The sequence below is a fragment of the Sapajus apella genome, unplaced genomic scaffold (genome assembly GCF_009761245.1).
Source record: "Sapajus apella isolate SASKATOON/1434 unplaced genomic scaffold, GSC_monkey_1.0 scaffold1, whole genome shotgun sequence".
Lineage (NCBI taxonomy): Eukaryota > Metazoa > Chordata > Mammalia > Primates > Cebidae > Sapajus > Sapajus apella.
In genome coordinates this window covers 10,127,640-10,148,328 of record NW_022436941.1, presented here as the reverse complement: position 1 = coordinate 10,148,328, position 20,689 = coordinate 10,127,640, and the positions used below count along the sequence as shown (strand labels likewise).

The window sequence follows — 20,689 nt, the reverse complement described above, 5'->3', positions numbered from 1 at the left end:
AAACTACAAACCACTGCTCAAGGAAATAAGAGAGGACACAAATGGCAAAATATTCCATTTTTTGACTGCATAGGAATGAGATCACGTCCTTTGCAGCGACATGGGTGAAGCTGGAAGCTATCATCCTCAGCAAACTAACACAGGAACAGAAAACCACATACTGCATGTTCTCACTCATAAGTGGGAGTTGAACAATGAGAACACATGGACACAGGGAAGGGAACAACACATACTAGGGCCCATTGGGGGGTGAGGGACAAGGGGAGGGAAGCTAGATGACTGGTCAATAGGTGCAGCCACCATGGCAAATGTATATACCTATGTAACAAACTTGCACATTCTGCACATGTATTCCAGAACTTAAAGTTAAAAAAAAAAAAAAAAGACATTACTCAGCTACTCAGCCAATCTAAAAGAAGGCAAGAAAAGAGAGATGGAAAAAAAAAATAGACCTCTCTTAGGTAACGGGAGAGACAGAACTCTGGGCATCTGAAAAAGTATGCCCAGAGTATTTTATTTCAGATTACTTGGGATGTAATTGGTATACACAAAACTACTTCCTTAAGAAGGTAGATCTCATGTTCACTGTTCTTACCTCTTAGATTATTCAGCTTAATATTAATCAGTGGGTGCATGTCAGGAAACTACCAGAGGTTAAGGAAATAATTATTCTAAAGGCATGGAAGTAACAGTGCCTTCATTCCAAAGGATGAGGAGGAAGAATTTTAGTAAATTTTTTTAGGGAATATAAATGAAAAAATCAAAAGCAAGATAACAGCAAACCAACTCCAAAAATGTAGGAGAAGGGTAACACACCAAAAATATCACTCCAGCAAATACAGAAAAAAATTGATAAACTTTAGCACCCATCCATGAAAGAAACTATTAACGAATTAAGCATGGAATGGAATATTTACTTTGAAAAAAGGTACTTAGAAAATATTACCATAAACATTATATTAAATGAGGTAATGTCAACAATATTCCTTTTAATGTGAGAAACAAGGTAAAATCTTCATAATTTTCTGGTTTATCTTTTTTTGAGTTCTGTTTTACAAAAGTGTGTGTGTATATTTTCCCTCTTTTTTTACACAAAAGATATCATTCAATTTATGCTCTGCATTTTCTTTTTCTTCACAATACATCAAAAATCATGTTAGTTCATAGAGATTTCTTACTCTTTTTTGTAGCTTCATAATAGCCTATTTGTAGAAGTACCAAATGTGTGGGCATTTAGTTTGTTTCTATCTAATATTTTACAAGTACAAATAACACTACAATGTGTAGTCTTTATTTATGTATTTTCATATTGTTGAAGCTATAATTTAAATGCAAATCTCTAAAAGTAGAGTCAAAAGATAAATGTACATTTAGGAATTTTCCATTTTTGCCTATTCTTCTCCATAGCAGTTAAAACATTTTACATGGATTATAAATCATTCTACTACAAAGACACATGCACCCCTATGTTTATTGCAGCACTATTTGCAATAGCCAAGACTTAGAAGCAATGCAAATTCCCACTGTTAATTTGTGTGGGCACAATCTAATCAGCTGCCAGCTCAGCTAGAATATAAGCAGGCAGAAAAATGTGAAAGGAGAGATTGGCCTAGCCTCCCAGCCTTCATCCTTCTCCCATGCTGGATGCTTTCTGCCCTTGAATATTTGACTCCAAGTTCTTCAGTTTTGGAACTTGGACTGGCTCTCTTTGCTCCTCAGCCTGCAGACAGCTATTGTAGAACCTTGTGATCATGTGAGTTAATACTTAATAAACTCCTCTAGATAGATAGATAGATAGATAGATAGATAGATAGATAGATAGATAGAGAATAGATAGATAGATAGGCACATAGATAGGCAGACAGAAAGACAGACAAAGACAGACAAAAAGACAGACAGACAGATAGATGATAGATAGATAGATGATTGATAGATAGATGATAGATAGATAGATAGATAAGATAGATAGATAGACAGACAGACAGATATTCTATTAGTCCTGTCCTCCTACAGAGTTTGGTTAATTAATATAGAGTTTGGTACTAGGAGTGGTTCTAGAGGAACAGAATATTAAGAATTGAGTTTTTTCATTGATTTGGGGTTTTCTGGAGTTGGCTGCTTAATGTAATTAGACCCAAAAATGCTAAGAACTGCACTTCTAATAGTAAGGAGAAAACTGATAGTCCTTGGCATGAACTGTTTAGAGAGTTATGCAAAATAAAGGCATTTGACACTCCTAATTCATCACTCATGAGAGGCAAGGAGTTTAGTGACTCTATACATGACACCTTTGACCATATGTGGAGAACCAAGGAACATAAGAAGCTGGTTGATTTTTCCTAATTTCAGTGGACAAAGTGATGAAAGAAAATGATGAATTCAGAGATTCTATCTCCCAGCTTCAGAAGCAGATACTGAGCCTCAAATCTGCTAAGATTGTCTTGAGTGAGAGACTAATCTCCTGCAGAGAAAGAGCTGAAATTGTGGAAAAACAGACGCAAGCTCTTATCATGTGAGTGGCTGACCTGCAACAAAAGGTGCATGCCTCACCAGGTGTCTATTGTTAAAGTGAGGGCATTAATTGCAAAAGAATAAGACCCTGCAACTTGGAATGAGGACATATGAGAGGACCCTGATGAAGCTGGGAACACTGAGTTTGTAAACTCTGATGAGCCTTTTTTGCCAGAAGAAACACGTTCCCCATCCCCAGTAGTGGCAACATCCCCTTCCCAACCTGTGCTGCCATCAGCCTTTCCACCTTTGTCTGAGAAGATAAACCCTATTCTACCTGAGGCAACAGTGATGCTCTTCCCTGAGGCAGTTTCCAGGCAAGATAATGATGATTTTCCTCATGAGCTACCCTCAACACCCTATTCGCTTCCAGATCTACAACTAGACTAAAGTCCCAGAGGGACCTTAGAGGTGAAGTTGACAATGGACCTATACGGAGGTGTGCTACACTCAAAAATAACTGCTTGAGTTTCCTAATTTATATAAACAGAAGTCTGGAGAACAGACATGAGAATGGATATTAACGGTGTGGGATAATGGTAGAAAAAACACAGAGTTGGATAAGGCTGAATTTACTTATTTGGGCCTACCAAGTAAGGATTCTGCATTTAATGTTGCAGCTCAGGGAGTTATAAAAGGTTCTAATAGTTTATTTGCTTGGTTAGCTGAAATATGGATTAAAAGATGCCCCACTGTGAGCAAGCTGGAAATGGTTGATCACCCTCGGTTCAATGTAGAGGAAGGGATCCAAAGACTTAGGAAGACTGGGATAATGGAGTGGGTTAGTCACTTTAGACCTACTCATCCCAGCTGGGAGAGTCCAGAAGGTATACCTTGACCAATGACTTGAGAAATAGATTTGTGAGAAAAGTACCTCCATCTTTGAAGATCCCTTCTCTTCTCCGCATGTCAGATCTAACAATGGCAGTCACTCAACTACATAATTTAAATACAATGGGAATAATTGGATTCCGAGGTGGCAGGGGTCAAGTGGTGGCCCTCAAACATCAAAGGCAAGGTGAGCATAGAGACCATAATGGATGTCAGAGAAGAAGTACTAATCAGAATAGTTTGACTTGTGTAGAGCTCTGGCATTGACTAATTAATCGCAGTGGTCCTACAAGTGGAATTGATAAGTAGCCTACTGCATTCCTACTTAATTTCTAAAAGCAGAAAACTTCTAGGTCAAATGGACCAAAAGACTAATTGGAAGTACAAAAGCAGAGAATCATGGCCCCTCAATCAATTTCCAGACTTGAGCCAGTTTACAGATCCAGAAACCCTTTGAAGTTAGGGGAGGCCAGGTCCCCTTGAGGAAGGACCCCACTACATTACCTCCAATTTATGCAGTGAATCTTTCTCCCACCCTTCCCCAAGGAGACCTCTGGCATTTTACCAAGGCAACTGTGCACTGGGGAAAGGAAAATGATCATACATTCTGGGACTACTGGACACTGACTCTGAGCTGAAGTTGATTCCAGGGGACCCAAAACATCATTGTGGTCCTCCAGTTAAAGTAGGAGCTTATGGAAGTCAGGTAATTAATAGAGTTCTAGCTCACATCTCACTTACAGTGAATTCAATGTGTTCCCAGACTCATACTGTGGTCATTTCCCCAGTACCAGAATGCATAATTGGCATAGACATACTTAGCAGCTGGCAGAACCCCACATTGGCTCACTGACTGGTAGGGTGAGGGCTACTATGGTGGGAAAGGCCAAATGGAAGCCATGAGACCTGACTTTACCTATAAAAATAGTAAATCAAAAATAATATTACATCCCTGGAGGGATTACAGAGATTAGTACCACTATCAAAGGCTTAAAAGACACAGGGGTGGTGATTCCCACCACATCCCTTTCGATTCTTTCATTTGGTCTGTGCAGAAGACATACGTACCTTGGAAAATGACAGTGGATTATTGTAAGCTTAACTAAGTGGTGACTCCAATTGCAGCTGCTGTATCAGCTGTGGTTTCATTGCTTCAGCAAATTAACATATCTCCTGGTACCTGGTATGCAGCCATTGACTTGGCAAATGCCTTTTCTCTATTCTTGTCCTTAAGGGCCACCAGAACAATTTGCCCCAGCAATATGCCTTTACTGTCCTACTTCAAGGATATATTAACTCTCCAGCTTTTTGTCATAATGCTATTCAGAGAGACCTGATTGCTTTTCACTTCTGTAAGATATCAAAGTGGTCCATTACATTAATGACATTATGCTGATTAGATCCAGTGATCAAAAAGTAGCAAATATACTGGACTTACTGGTGAGACATTGGTATGCCAGAGGATGGGAAATAAATTTGGCTAAAATTCAGGGACCTTCTATCTCAGTAAAATTCCTAGGGTTCAAGTGGTGTGGGTCCTGTCAAGATATTCCTTCTAAGGTGAAGAATAAGTTGTTGCATTTGGTGCCTCCTACAACCAAGAAAGAGGCACAATGCCTATTGTGCCTATTTGGATTTTGGAGGCAGCACATTCCTCATTTGGGTGTTTTACTCCATTTATCAAGTGACCTGAAAGGCTGCCAGTTTTGAGTGGGTTCCACAACAGGAGAAGACTCTGCAACACCTTAGGCTGGTGTGCAAGCTGCCTTGTCATTTGGGTCATATGACACAACAGAGCCAATGGTGCTTCAGGTGTCAGTGGCAAATATGGATGCTGTCTACAGCCTCTGGCAGGCCCCCATATGTGAATCACAGGAGAGGCCTCTAGGATTTTGGAGCAAAGCCCTGCCATCTTCTACTCTCCTTTTGAGAGACAGCTCTTGGTCTGTTAGTGATTCTTTGGTGGAAACTGAACATTTGACTATGTGTCATCAAGTCACCATGCACCTGAACTGCCTATCATGAACTGGGTGTTTTCTGACCTATCTAGCCATAAAGTGGGTCATGCACAGCAGCATTCCATCAGCAAATGGAAGTGGTATATACGAAATCAGGCTCAAGCAGGTCCTGAAGGCACAAGTAAGTTACATGAGGAAGTGGCTCAAATACCCATGGTATCCACTTCTACCACCCTACTTTCTCCCCCCTAACCTGCACTGATGGCCACATGGGGAGTTCCCTATGATCAGTTGACAGAGGAAGGTAAGACTAGGACCTGGTTTACAGATGGTTCTGCATGATAAGCAGGCACCACCTGAAAGTGGACAGCTGCAGCACTACAGCCCCTTTCTAGGACATCCCTGAAGGACAGTGGTGAAGGAAATCTTCCCAGTGGGCAGAACTTTGAGCAGTACACCTGGTTGTGCACTTTGCATGGATGGAGAAAAGACAAGATGAGCGATTATATATTGATTCATGGACTATAGCCAATGGTTTGTCTGGATGGTCAGGAACTTGGAAGAAGCATGATTGGAAAATTGATGAAAAAGAAATTGGAGAGAGAAGGGTGTAGATGGACCTCTATGAGTAGTCAAAAACTGTGAAGATATTTGTATCCCATGTGAGTGCTCACCAACGGGTGGCCTTAGCAGAGGAGGATTTTAATAATCAAGTGGCCCATTCTGTGACACTACTCAGTCTCTTTCCCCAGCCATCCCTGTCATCACCCAATGGGCTCATGAACAAAGTGGTCATAGTGGCAGAGACAGGAGGTTACACATAGGGTCAGCAACACGGATTTTGGCTTACCAAGGCTGACTTGGCTAGCACTGCTGAGTGCCCAATTTGCCAACACTGAGCCTTTGATATGGCACCACTCTTCATGGTGATCAGCCAGCTACCTGGTGGCAGGTTGATTATATTGGACCTCTTTCATCATGGGAAAAGCAGAGGTTTGTCCTCACTGGAATAGACACTTACTACAGAGATAGGTTTTTCTATCCTGAACACAATGCTTCTGGCGAAGACTACCACCCGTGGACTCGCAGAATCCTATCCACTGTCATGATATTCCACACAGCATTGCCTCAGACCAAGGCACTCATAAAGAAGTGTGGCAGTTGGCTCATGCTCATGGAATTCACTGGTCTTTCCATGTTCCCCCATCATCCTGAAGCAGCTGGATTGATAGAACTCTGGAATGGCCTTTTGAAGTCACAATTACAATGCCAACTTGTTGACAATACTTTTCAGGGCAGGGGCAAAGTTCTCCAGAAGGCCATGTATGCTCTGAATTAGCATCAAATATATGGTACTCTTTATCCCATAGCCAGGATTCACAGGTCCCGGAATCAAGGGGTGGAAGTGGAAGTGGCACCATCACCATCACCCCTAGTGATCCACTAACAAAATTTTTGCTTCCTGTTCCCACAACATTATGTCCTGCTGGTCTAGAGGTCTTAGTTCCAGAGAAAGGAACAGTGCCACCAGGAGACACAAAAATGTTTCCATTAAACTGAAAGTTAAGATTGTCACCTGGACACTTAGGGCTCCTCCTACATTTAAGTCAACAGGCTAAGAGGAGAGTTAGTGTTGGCTGGAGTGATTGACCTGGACTATCAAGATGAAATCAGTCTACTTCTTCACAACGGAAGTAAGAAAGGGTGTGCATGAAATACAGGTAATCCGTTAGGACATCTCTTAGTATTATCGTGTCCTGTGATTAAGGTCAACGGGAAACTACAATAACCTAATGCAGGCAGGACTACAGCTGACCCAGACCTTTCAGGAATGAAGATTTGGGTCACTCCACAGGAAAACAACCACAACCTGCTGAGATGCTTCCTGAAGGCCAAGAGAATACAGAATAGGTAATAGAAGAAATACCAACTACAACCATGTGACCAGCTGCAGAAATTAGAGCTGTACTTGTCATGAATATTTCCTCCTTCTTTTGTTAAAAACATGTTTATGCATGTATAAACTTGTACTAAAAAAATCTTCATTTTAATGTCCTTTCTCCTTTATTATGTGACACAAGATTTATTGACTTCACATCAGCATTTAAGTATTGTTAGCTTTATGTAACAGTATTTGAGTTGGGGATTGGTGTGTTTACAGTTGTACGTAGGATAGTTGTATTATATTAGAGATAATTATGACCTTATTATTGCCTTTATTTGAAGGCTATGTATGATCTCAGGAGATGTGTATGGGTTCAAATTGACACGGGATGGACTTGTGATGGTTAATACCGAGTGTCAACTTGATTGGAATGAAGGACACAAAGTATTAATCCTGGGTGTGTCTTTGAGGGTGTGGCCAAAGGAGATTAACATTTGAGTCAGTGGGTTGGGAAAGGCAGACTACACTTAATCTGAGTGTGCACAATCTAATCAGCTGTCAGCTCAGCGAGAATATAAGTAGGTAGAAAAATGTGAGAAGTGAGGCTAGCCTAGCCTCTCAGCCCACATCTTTCTCCTGTGCTGGATGCTTCCTGCCCTCAAACATCTGACCCCAAGTTCTTCAGTTTTGGAACTCGAATTGGCTCTCCTTTTTCCTCAGCCTGCAGATGACCTATTGTGGGACCTTGTGATTGTGTGAGTTAATATAAATAAACTCATATATATATAATATATTATATATGTATATATATGTGTGTGTGTACATACATATATTTCATTCATTCTGTCCCTCTAGAGAGCTCTGACTAATACAAATGGCTATTAGCAAAAAGACAAAAAGCAAATCCTAAAAAGGATGTATAGAAAAGGGAACTCTTAAACATTTTTGATAGGAATGTAAATTATTATAGACACTATGGAAAACACGTGGCAGTTTCTGAAAATACTAAAAATGGAACTACCATATAATTGAGCAACCCCACTGCTGAATATTTAGTCAAAGGCAATGAAATTAGTATATCAAAGGAATATCTGTGCCCCCATGTTTATTACAGTATTGGTGACAATAGCTATTCTATAGAATCAACCTAAATATCCAGCAACAGATGAAGAGATAAAGAAAATATTCTATGTATTTACAATGAAATACTAGACATAAAAAAGAATAAACTGTTGTAATTCAAAGCAACATGGATAAGCCTGGAGGACATTATGTTATGGGAAATAACTCAGAAACAGAAATATAAATACTGCATTTTCTCACTCATATGTGGGAATGTAAAAAATAATCTATGAAGTAGAGCATGGAATTATAGGTATTAGGAGCAGGGAAGGGTGATGAGCAGAGGATGAGAAGAGGTTGGTTAATAGATAGAAAATTACAGCTAGATAGAAGGAATGAGTTGTGATGTCCTGCAGCACTGTAGGGTGAATATGGTTAACCATAATTTATAATATATTTTCAAATGCTAGAAGAAAGAATTTTGAATCTTCACAACACAAAAAAATTATATATGTTAGAGATTATGGATATGCTAATTAACCTGATTTGATCATCACACATTGGACACATGTATTGAAATATTGCTCTCTATCCCAAAAATATATACAGTTATTACATGTCAACTAAAAATAAAAGGAAAAAAAAGCAAAAAGTCTATTTGATAAATATGAAGAAAATGGTAACTTGGGGTGGCCAAAGCTCTCTAGGTAAGACCACCTATAAATGACTGGCAGAGGAGATGACAAATTTGTTAGCAGATTGGCTATTTGATTTTTGAAACCTTGCAAACAAATCTTACACAGTTGAAATCTAAGATATCTAATTTTGGGAGTAGTATTTTAGTAACTGAACTGTGTGGAGATAGAGGAGCCTACAGGATGAAAAACCAAAACTCAAATAAGCAAATCTGGTTGTCACTTCCATCTAGTGGACCCAAGCATTATGACTGGAATGGGAACAACTGGGTCTATTCCCACAACTGTGTACCTCGCCATGAACTGACTAAAAATTCAAATTGAATGTATTTTCCTTTGCCTATTCTAAAAAAGGCACTTTATGGTCACCACATTTTTAGAGGCATTAAAAGCTAAAGAGCCAAGACTGAGCGTCATTCTGTTTCTGAGTTACTGTCTGTTCTTTTCCAATCTGTTTTAGAGGACAGTTACATTGTGTGTAACAGCACTGTGAGGGGAAAAAATGTGTTGCCTCCCACCCCATCACCATGTTCTTATTTTTAATGTCTTTGAAAATTTTTTCTGGGTTTTATCCATCATAAAATATACTTTTTCATTGAGAATGTTTACATACTAACACCTTAACATAATAACCCTACAACAAGGAACTATATTTAAATTAAATTTAAAATCCAAATTTAAAAATGAAATTCAATTTCACTCATGTTAAAATAATAAGTATCTTTTATTTTGCCCTCACTGTACTAAGCCCATGTCTAAGTCAATTTGCGCTGCTATAATAAATACTATGAACTTAAAAACAAACACTTAATTTTGTGGCTTAAAAACAAACACTTAATTTTCACAGTTCTGGAGGCCAGGAAATTCAAGATTGAAGTGCCATCTGATACACTTCCTAGTGAGGGCTGTCTTCCTGGTTTGTAGATGGCCGTTTTCTTGTATCTTCACATGGTACAAAGAGAAATATCATCTCTCTCCTATCTCTTCCTATAAAGACACTAATTCTATTCATGAGGGCTCTGACTTCATTACCTAATTATTTCTCAAAGGACCTGCCTCCAAATACTATCACACTGAAAACTAGGCATCAATATATGAATATTTAGTGAACACAAGCATTTAGTCCACAGCAGCCTGTTTTACCATAATTGACTCATTTTAATCTTTACTGACCTGAATTTTACATGTGGACAAACCAAAACTTAGGAACATTAAAACAACTCACCCAAAAGTTGTGCCCATCTTCTGTTTGTATTAGATTTATTACTGACAAGTCCATGTGAATATGCAGCAAAAAATTTTGCAGAGGGTGAACAAATACCACATTCCATTATAGAAAAAAAAAATTTAACAACAACAACAACAAAAATGAGAAATCCAGAATAGGAATTTACAGTATTTCCTTTTTAGGAAATAAAAGGATATTTGAGTCCAGAGAAAATTTTACTTTATGATAGTTCAATGCCAGTGAGGAAATAAATGAAATCATGCTTATTTGAAAGAAAAAGAATATAGAAGATCTACAGAAAGTCTTTTCTGAAAACAGGTAAAATGCATAATCATCCATTTTGAAGAAGAAAAAATCCATGCTCAACAAGCATTGAAACAGGTTGTGTAACCTTAATAGAAGTCAGGGAAATGCAAATAGACACCACAATGTGATACCCATTAAAATAGTATTGAGAAATATGAACAATAAGTTTCAAAAAAAGATGTGGTTTAACAGTCTTTCTTTTATATTGCTATTGGAATATAATTTAATACAAATTCTTTGGAAAGTAGTTTGGTCTTCTTTGTAAAATTCAATACTCATATATTCTATGACTCAGTCATTCCAGTTTTAGACATGTATCCAAAAGAAAATTTCAAGTATAAATTCAAAGAGACATAGAGAAGAATGTTCAATATAACAGCATTTGTAAGAGAAAAATCTAGAAATAACCAAAGTGCCTATCAACAGAAGCACAGATAAATAAATTATAATATACTTACACCCTGGAATACTATGCAACACTAAAAAAGACCTATCTCTACATGTACAATATAAACAAATCTTTAAAAATTTTATATAGTACCACATTTTCTGATTTTTTTGGCACAATAAATATGATGAAATTTAAAGTTACTTAATATTTTGGACATTTGTATATATTTGCTCTTTTAGTTGACAAAAACAGAAAATAACATGTTAGAGTTGGTTAATGCACCTCTGCCCAGCTGGTAAATGTAGGATGTAGCAAAACAGACTTCTTAGGGAAGCAAAAGATCAAAGTAATACAGATGCAATAAAATAAACCACAACCTTCAGTTGAGAAGTAAGTCTCCAACAGAAAATAAGTATTTTAAAAAAGATTGATGTCTTGCTCTGTCTGCAATCTACTAAATTGTATGTTTCCTTAAGGGTACTTTTTTTTAGCAAATAATTGTGAATCAAATTAGCATATCATGGCTTTATGAAAAAAAATCTGATCAACAGAATAATAAATCCCTAAATAAAATCATCAGAATATTTTTCCATTTCAATTATCTTTTTACTTTTAATGCACTGTAAATGTGAATAGAGAAAATTAAAATATCCTTTCTGGAACTAAAAATCTCCTACCATAGTGGTTCTCAAACTTTAGCATGGATCACATTACCTGTTAAAAGACAAATTACACGACTCCAAACCCAGAGTTTCTAATTCAGGAGGTCTGGTAGGGAATCTACCAGTCAGCATTTCTAACAAATTTCCAGGCAATGCTCATGCTGTTGGTCTAAAGACCACAGTTTAAGAACCAATGCCCAGCCGAGGCGGGTGGATCACGAGGTCAAGAGATCGAGACCATCCTGGTCAACATGGTGAAACCCCGTCTCTACTAAAAATACAAAAAATCAGCTGGGCCTGGTGGCGCGTGCCTGTAATCCCAGCTACTCAGGAGGCTGAGGCAGGAGAATTGCCTGAACCCAGGAGGCGGAGGTTGCGGTGAGCCGAGATCGCGCCATTGCACTCCAGCCTGGGCAACAAGAGCAAAACTCCGTCTCAAAAAAAAAAAAAAAAAGAACCAATGCCCAGCAGTTTTTGTATTCCTATACCTATTCCTATACCACCATGGAGAGGATGTGTTTGATTTGAAGTCTAGTAACCTGATTTCTGTTCATTGGCTGTGCTCAGGTGATCATGTTCACAGTTTCATCATCTATATAAACAGGGAGCTGAGTCCAGTTGTCTCTAAGCTTGTTACAATTCTAAAATTTTATAAGCCATTTCTCTTTCAAGATTCAGTTCCAAAGTCCGTGAATTTGCTTATCTCTTGACATTAGCTGACATATCATTTGCCAATACAAGTTCATAGAAATTTCATCATCATCCAATAGACTTGTGAAAATCAATATCCAGGATAAAATGTCATCTCAAAAATGTCTTTATTGTTTTTCTATAAATTCTTGATCAAACTAAGTGGTATGCATTTACAAAAATACACTTCAGGCACCTATTAAAGTTCACTTTCAAAATTTTAGGGAGCTAGGCAATACGTTATTTATGATGTAAGAGTTCATCGTGTCTAAAAATGTGTTAGGTAACTTTACTTTGATTCTGACAGAAATTATCAACATTGAATTTTCTCCTAGATACTGACATGAGTAATAATGATCCTAGGTTCAAGAAGTTTTCTAGACCTCAGAGATGAGAAGCTGACTTGCAAAAGTAACATTCTATTTAGCTCTTCTAATGAACACAAAAGTGCATTTAACCTGAAGACAGCAATCTAGGGCAGCTGTTGTAACCTGGCTCCTCCCCGCACCTCATTTCCCCCACCCCCACCTCATTTGTGTCCTTAGTATAAATGAATCTGAAGGCATGGGTGCCTTCCATATGGGATAAAGTTATTCTAAAGAAAAAAAATGTACAATTAAAGTAATACATGTAGGATGTTTTTGCAAGCAGTTTATATTCTCTCATAAATATGCTCCCTAAGAGTCTATTAACATCTTTATATTTATAGATATTATCAAGAGAAGATAAACTATTGGGCCTCCACAGAGGTGTGATAAATGGTAGCACAGGCAACGATGAGAATACAAGCCAAACTTTGCCATTTATTTCAGGCTTTACTGGTTAGAAGTTTCAGCCTGCAATACTACTAATATACTTTGGTGATTAAAAGTGTCTGCAGGGGACTAAAGATGATTTGAAGCAAGAGAGTTAAGAATACTGATTCTTCTTTAACCATATTTCATGTTCCTTCCTTATTTTTGGAAATAGATTTGATAAACTCATGGCAAATGTTAACATGAAACACTGTCTATGACTCTGATGCTTCTTATAGATATGATTTCCGAATAGAAAATATTTTGTCCAATTGGTGGTAATTTTATTCAGATGAGCAGTGAAAATTTTTTAAAATGAAGAATAGGTTTAATATCTGTACAACATGTGACTTATGAAGCCTCAAATTATTTTCTTTCCATATGGGTAATCTGCTAATTATTGTTTATATTTTCCTTCTATTTTAGACCTTATTTAACTCAGTACCCTAGAAAAAGGAAAAACATTTTCTGGATCCTGGCATCATTATCCGTGAAACTAAGAGGTTGGAATTGTATTTCCCTATGCATTTTATGCAAGATCAGTTTAGATCAGAGTGGTGTGTGCTTGCATATATGTGTGTTTGTGTGTGTGCCTTTGTAGAGGGGTGTGTGTGTGAGTGTGTGTGTGTGTGTGTGTGTGTGTGTGTGTGTGTGTGTGTCTTTGCAGGACTGACCTTCCCCTGAAGTAGATCAAACCACCACTGAGGAAGCATCTGTAGCCTTCAGTAGCTCATGAAACATACCAGCTACTGCTGCTCAGTAATGGAGTTGACTCTAAAGGAATTTAGTGTATATGGCAAGTGTCACGTCAATGACATGAGGACAAAATTATTTCATTTATGTTATGCAGACGGAGTGCCCTATCTTACCCAAGTAAAGGCTAGATTCGATATATTTTAGTATGAGGAAAAGAAGAAAACCTGTAAAAATGAAGGTTCCAATGATCACTTGCTTCCAATAATGTGTTTTCTATTTGTTATCTTCATTGATCATGTAACTAAATGAGGCACATATTAATTTTCTTAACTGGCATGCACTACTGAGCTTGTAAACCTGCACTTTAGTATTAAGAAAATTTATCACGGGTCCTTGATGCACATGCAGAAATACATAGAAATCTAGGTACAAGATTAAGTTGGGCAATACCCTATAGAAAATAACTAAAAGCTTGAACAAGGTTTTATTTACTTTTTAATTTTTAACTTCTAATTTTTATGGATGTGTAACAGTTGAACATAGTTCCAGGATAATCTAATATTTTGATTCAACCATACAATGGGGAATGATCAAATTTGTGTAATTGAGGTATTCATCATCTCAAGCATTTATGATTACTTTGTTGAGCAAGGTTTTAAAAGAGGTAGTCTTGCCAATGTAAACACAGACCTAACACATACATACGCATCTGTGGCTACTGATTGCCTGTGTGCAATACTTTTAAAATATCAATTTATTGGTCTGTATTTATAAACATTTGCCATGATCTGAAGAAAGCACAAACAAGAAAAGTCTATCTCCTATAGAACTATGGTGGAGGTAATTTCTACTCATATTTTATGAGGTAAATAGTACAGATACCATTTGCCATGTCTTATGGTTGTTTAAGAATTTGAGTGTCAAAGAATTACATTACTTGCTCAAGGTGATGAAACACGTGTTAAGACACAAAAAGTAATTTTCTGACTCTAATTTAATGTTCATTTTTTACTCTACCTAGCAGAACTTTGACATACATTCCATCAATTTATAGCACTCTTTTCCAGTTATATCATATCATCAATCAGAGTCCCCTAGCACTTTCTTCACTGACATCATTGTGACTTGCGAGAAGCCTTCATACAAGAGTTTTCCTACCATTTGCCTTTGGTTTACTTTCTACTATGACCACTAATTATATAAAGATATGTTTTTTGTTTGTTTGTTTGTTTTCTGAGGCAGAGTTTCACTCTTGATGCCCAGGCTGGAGTGCAATGGCGTGATCTCGGCTCAAGGCAACCTCCAACTCCCAGGCTCCAGCAATTCTCCTGCCTCAGCCTCCAGAGTAGCTAGGATTACAGGTATACATGCCACACCTGTCTAATTTGTATTTTTAGTAGAGATGAGTTTCTCCACGTTGGTCAGGCTGGTCTCGAACTCCTAACCTCAGATGATCCACCTGCCTCGGCCTCCCAAAGTGGTGGGATTACAGACATGAGCCACCGCATCTGGCTGATACGTTCTTTTACTTTACAAAACCTGATTCACAAGATTTCCTCATTTATTACTCCAGAAAAAATGATTTTTACTTTGTGTATGGCAATCTAGCTTTACACAAAATTTACATTTAGTTTTCACTAGGTTATGAGTAAGTATCATGGAACAGGCCATATATAATCGAATTACTTATAATCACTTACTATCACAGTTTGTAAAGCTTTCAACATTTCCTTCCAAGCATTCCTTAACAGTCTTGTCTTCCTCATTTTGTAAAAACCTTCTTTTGTTTCTAACCTCCGGAATTCCAATCCTTTTTACTATCCTTTACATCCACTGCAAAGCGCTGATATGAGAGCCATCTAAAATCTCAGGTCCATACAATATTAGCAAATTTGGTTTTGAACCCTAGATCACCACCAACTGGATCTGAAATATTGTTTAAGCATTTGCTTTAATGCAATTTTAAATCATTCATTTAAAAAGTAGTTAATAAACTTTAATTTTTTCACATACATGTTTGGGTCACTCTTAATTCACATACTTGTTTTAAATACAAGGTGCTAATGTTTGTTTTCATGACCATTTGGCTGTAATTTTTATACAGAACCATATAGTACTAGGGTGAGGAGAATTTCAAAATTACTACTTCATTTTTGTACTTTAAGATGATTCATTAAAGTCAGATGATAATTTCATCTAAAATGGATTCCAGAAAACTACCATTCAAATTCTTCTTCAGTCATAGCTACGCTGCTGGTAGTTGAGGAAAAGAGGAAGGAGGAGGAGAAGGAGGAGGAGAAAGGCGGGGAGGAGGGGGAGAGGGAGAAGGAGAGTGAGGAGGAGGAGAAGGAGGAGGAGGAGGAGGAGAATGAGAAGAAAATAAATAGAAACACCTCACTTTACAGATTTCACTTTGGAACAGTAGAACACCTCATTCAGCTCTTTCTATACTCAGGGACTAGCACTTCCTGCTGAGTCATTTCTCCTCCATCTATGGAAACATAAGCAGCACCACAGGCATTTGTCAATCAACAGCTGATCTGATCTGACATAGCTCAGCCATTGAGACCTGAGATTCTCTAAAGGGGAAGAAAGGTGACAATTGTGAATAAATATAGAATCATTTCAGGCATGTAAGCCTTCTCAGGAGACTCATCATTCATGGTAGATGGGCAGCATCAATGTCATTGCTTTTTAATTACTCCCTGGGTAGACAGGTGTCACCTGTCATCCTGGAATAACTCTGGAGATTACACACTTCATGGTCTCTCTCCTGACAGTCTCATCTTGCAGAGGCATTCTTGTACTTTTAATGGATTTTTAACATTTCAACTACATTCTCTTCACATCACCTAAAACTAATTACTTACTTCTATTTAGTACTTGTGCTATTAAACTCATTCCCTCTCTGCTTGCCTGCTGTCATCCCCTTCTCTGTAAAGGTTTTTCATTTCAGGTTGTCATCTCTGTGTGTGATTTTTTATAATGACCCTTATACTTACTGATAACATGCTGATTATAGATTATTAGGGACCTATAAAAGACTCAGAGTAAATATAATCTAAGAAAATTATTGTTTAAAAAAGATGAAATTTTCCTGTTCATAATATGAAGGAAATATTACAAGTAATAGACACGTATCTACATTCAGTTTCATGTTAAGGTTTGGGGACAGAAATCCAAGAAATTAGCAATGAACCAATGTTACAATGACAAATTTTGAATAATATCTTGATTATTTCTTTTTTCAAAGTCTAACATCCTAAGTTTCAAGTGTCAATTGGATTCCATTTCATGGGGACAAACAAAGGACACATATTTGTATTCACTTTCTTCTGAACATGTAATTATTATTAAAAGTATAATCATACAACCAAAAGGAAAGAGAAAAGCATCACTAAATAACTGACATCAATGATACCTATAAAACACAGTGGAAGAGGCCACCACATAAAATGTTCTTGGACGGGACTTCAGACTGAAGGAAGGCAGTCTGTCTGGCAGAATTCTGAAGAGGGTTCAATAAGAGAAGCAAGTGTTATGATTGTTAGAAATAAGTGTGGTTGAAGATGAAGGTATTATTGTCTTAAGTCTACATACATGAAAGTCATAGAAATCCCTCCCCATAGATATGACTACTTATCCAAAGACATGCACAATGTTTTTACCATCTAGATCTTTACTACCTAACCAAACAATAAAAAACAATGCCAATAAGCAGGTTCCACTAAGTTAACATTGAATAGACTATCTGAAGACAGTTACAGAAATGTGACTGTTATTAACCCAGAGCAAAACCTTCTTTCAAAGTATCCAATCAGTCAACATCTGATTTTTTCTTCAATGTGATGGGAAAATTATTAACTACCAGATATTTGAGGAGAGACCATAGTTTTAAAAAAAGGAAATAATCATGATAAATACAAAAAATTTGGCTTCAGAGGAAGCAGAAATGTTTCAAGGAACAGAAAATAATTTTAAATATATTAAATTATTGCCCTCAGAAAGTTTCAAGAAATTATTGTATCTATAAAAATACCAACATTCTTTTTATAAAAGAAATATTTTTTAAAAATAAGGAATTTTTGAAAATATACATGGTGATAAAATTAAAAATACATCAATAAAGTATAAAAAGTAAACTCAAGGAAATATGGTAGCACATAAGGCAAAAAGAATAAGAAAGAAAATACAAGATATAAGGTAAACATTTTGTTTTCAATCTAGGAGATGCAATTGTTTATTATGTAATTGCTGAAGAAAAGGTTAATAAACAAAACTGAGTGGATAAAATTGGGAAAGATATGCTTTTTAAGAGTTAAATTGAATTACCATGTCTTCAAGGTAGTTAAAGCAATACTTCATAATTTCCACATCCTTACTGATTTTTGCTTGTTCTATTAATGACTAAAACATTAGAATCTCCTGCTATGATTATTGATTAGTCTCTTTCTCCTTGTAGGTGTATAATTCTAGACTAATTAATTATGTATATGCAGAAAAATTTTTGTATCTTCTTAAAGAAATAAAACATTTTCCAGATGTAGGTGATGGGGGGATGGAGGCAGCAAACCATATGGCCATGTGTGTACCTATGCAACAATCCTGCATGATCTGTACATGTACCCCAGAACCTAAAGTACAATTTTAAAAAATTTTAAAAAAAAAAGAATCAACATTTTAAGAGCCCAAATAGCCAAAGCAATCCCAAGAAAAAAAGAACTATTTATAGGCATTTATGCTAACTTAAGGCTACTATAACTAAAACAGCATGGTACTAGTATAAAAGTAGATACATAGCTCAATGGAACAGAATAGAGAACTCAGAAATAAAGCCAAACAATTAAAACCAACTGATCTTTGAAAAAGCATGCAAAATGGTGCTGGGAAAACTGGATAGCTACATGTAGAAGAATGAAACTGGATCCCTATTTTCACCATATACAAAAATAAACTGCAGCTAGATTAAAGATTTATGTCTAAGCCCTAAAATTATAAGAATTCTGTAAGAAAACCTAGGAAAACTCTTCTGGACATTGGCCTGGGCAAAGAATTTATGTCTAAGATGCCAAAAGCAAATCCACCAAAAACAAAAATAAATAAATGGGACCTAATTAAACTAAAAAGCTTCTGCACAGCAAAAGAAATAATCATCAGAGTAAGCAGATATCCCAAAGAATTGGAGAAAATATTTTTAAAGTATGCATCTGACAAAGAACTAATATTCAGAATTTACAAGAAACTCAAACAAATCAGCAAAAAAAAAACCCCACAAATAATTGCATCAAAGAGTAAGCAAATCACATGAATAGACACTTCTCAAAAGAAGGTATATAAATAGCCAACAAACATATGAAAAAATGCTCAACATCACTAGACATCAGGGAAATGCAAATTAAAACTACAATAAGATATCACCTTACCTCACCCAGATGGCCATTATTAAAAAGTCAAACAACAGATGTTGGCATGAATGTGTGAAAAATGAATGCTTGCTTATACATTGCATAGCAATGTAAATTAATGCAACCTCTGTGAAAAATAGTATAAAGAGTTCTCAAGTAAATAAAAATATATCTACCATTTGAGCCAGCAATCCCACAACTGAATATCTACTCAAAGGAAAAGAAGCCATATCAAAAAGACACCTGTACACATGTTTATTGCAGTACAACTCACACTTGCAGATACGGAACTAATCTAAGTGCCCATCAACCAATAAGTAGATAAAGAAAATGTGGTATATATGCACCTCAGTCATAAAAAGGAATGAAATAATGCTTTTGAAACAACTTAGATGGAGCCATTATTCTAAGTGAAGTAACTCAGGAATCAAAAACCAACAACCATATGTTCTCACTTATAGGTGGGAGCTCAGCTATGGGTATGCAAAGACATACAGAGTGGTATCATGAACATTGGAGACTCAGATGGAAGGAGGGGGGAGGATGGGAGGGGGCTGATAAATAAGAAACTACACATTGGGTACAATATACGATACTCAGGTTATGGGTGTATTAAAATCTCAGACTTCACCATCATACCATTCATCCATGTAACCAAAAATCAATTGTACCCAAAAATCTATTGAAAAAGAAATTTTTTAAGTCAACTTTTAAAACTTTATCTTTTTTCTTTTCTCAACTTTTATTTCAGGTTCAGGCAGTACCTGTGCAGATTGGTTACATGGATAAATTGCATGTCACTGGGATTTGGTGTACGAATGATTTTGTTATACAGGTAGTGAGCATAGTACCTGATAGGCAGTTTTGGACCATCATCCTCCTTACACTTTCCCCATCCAAGTAAACCCCATCTTTTTCCCATCTTTGTATTGATGAGTACTAATCTCTATCCTTTAATTTCTTCTCAATTAATGCTATTTTCCTACTCATTTCACACCGCAACCACTCACTCTCATGGTCATGTTTCTTTTATCAAAAATTATAGGCCGGGCGTGGTAGCTCAAGCCTGTAATCCCAGCACTGTGGGAGGCTGAGGGGGGTGGATCACGAGGTCAAGAGATCGAGACCATCCTGGTCAACATGGTGAAACCCCGTCTCTACTAAAAATACAAAAAATCAGCTGGGCGTGGTGGCACGTGCCTGTAATCCCAGCTACTCAGGAGGCTGAGGCAGGAGAATTGCCTGAACCCAGGAGGCGGAGGTTGCGGTGAGCCGAGATCGCGCCATTGCACTCCAGCCTGGGTAACAAGAGCGAAACTCCGTCTCAAAAAAAAAAAAAATTATATCATATTCTCTATTACTAATCCTTTTAGTTCTCCTATTTAACCGAAATGCAACAACTTTTTTTCTGATCAAGACTTCAATTGATCCTGTTACTTTTTTACTATTCATAACTTCTTCACTACCTAACCTTTCTCTTTAACCAGCTTAAATTTCAAAATTTACTATTTCAATGGATCTTTGCAAACACTTTTAACTTAGATCCATATCTCTCTTTCTCCACCTTCTTTACAT

General features: G+C 36.9%; 1 long non-coding RNA gene across 1 annotated transcript; it reads left to right on the top strand.

Annotated features, from left to right (window-relative positions):
- Positions 1–148: 148 nt before the first annotated feature.
- LOC116559476 lies at positions 149–19,665 on the top strand. The gene is made up of 2 exons (XR_004272480.1): positions 149–180; positions 19,576–19,665. It is a non-coding gene; the product is annotated as an uncharacterized LOC116559476 (long non-coding RNA).
- The last annotated feature ends 1,024 nt before the right edge of the window (positions 19,666–20,689 follow it).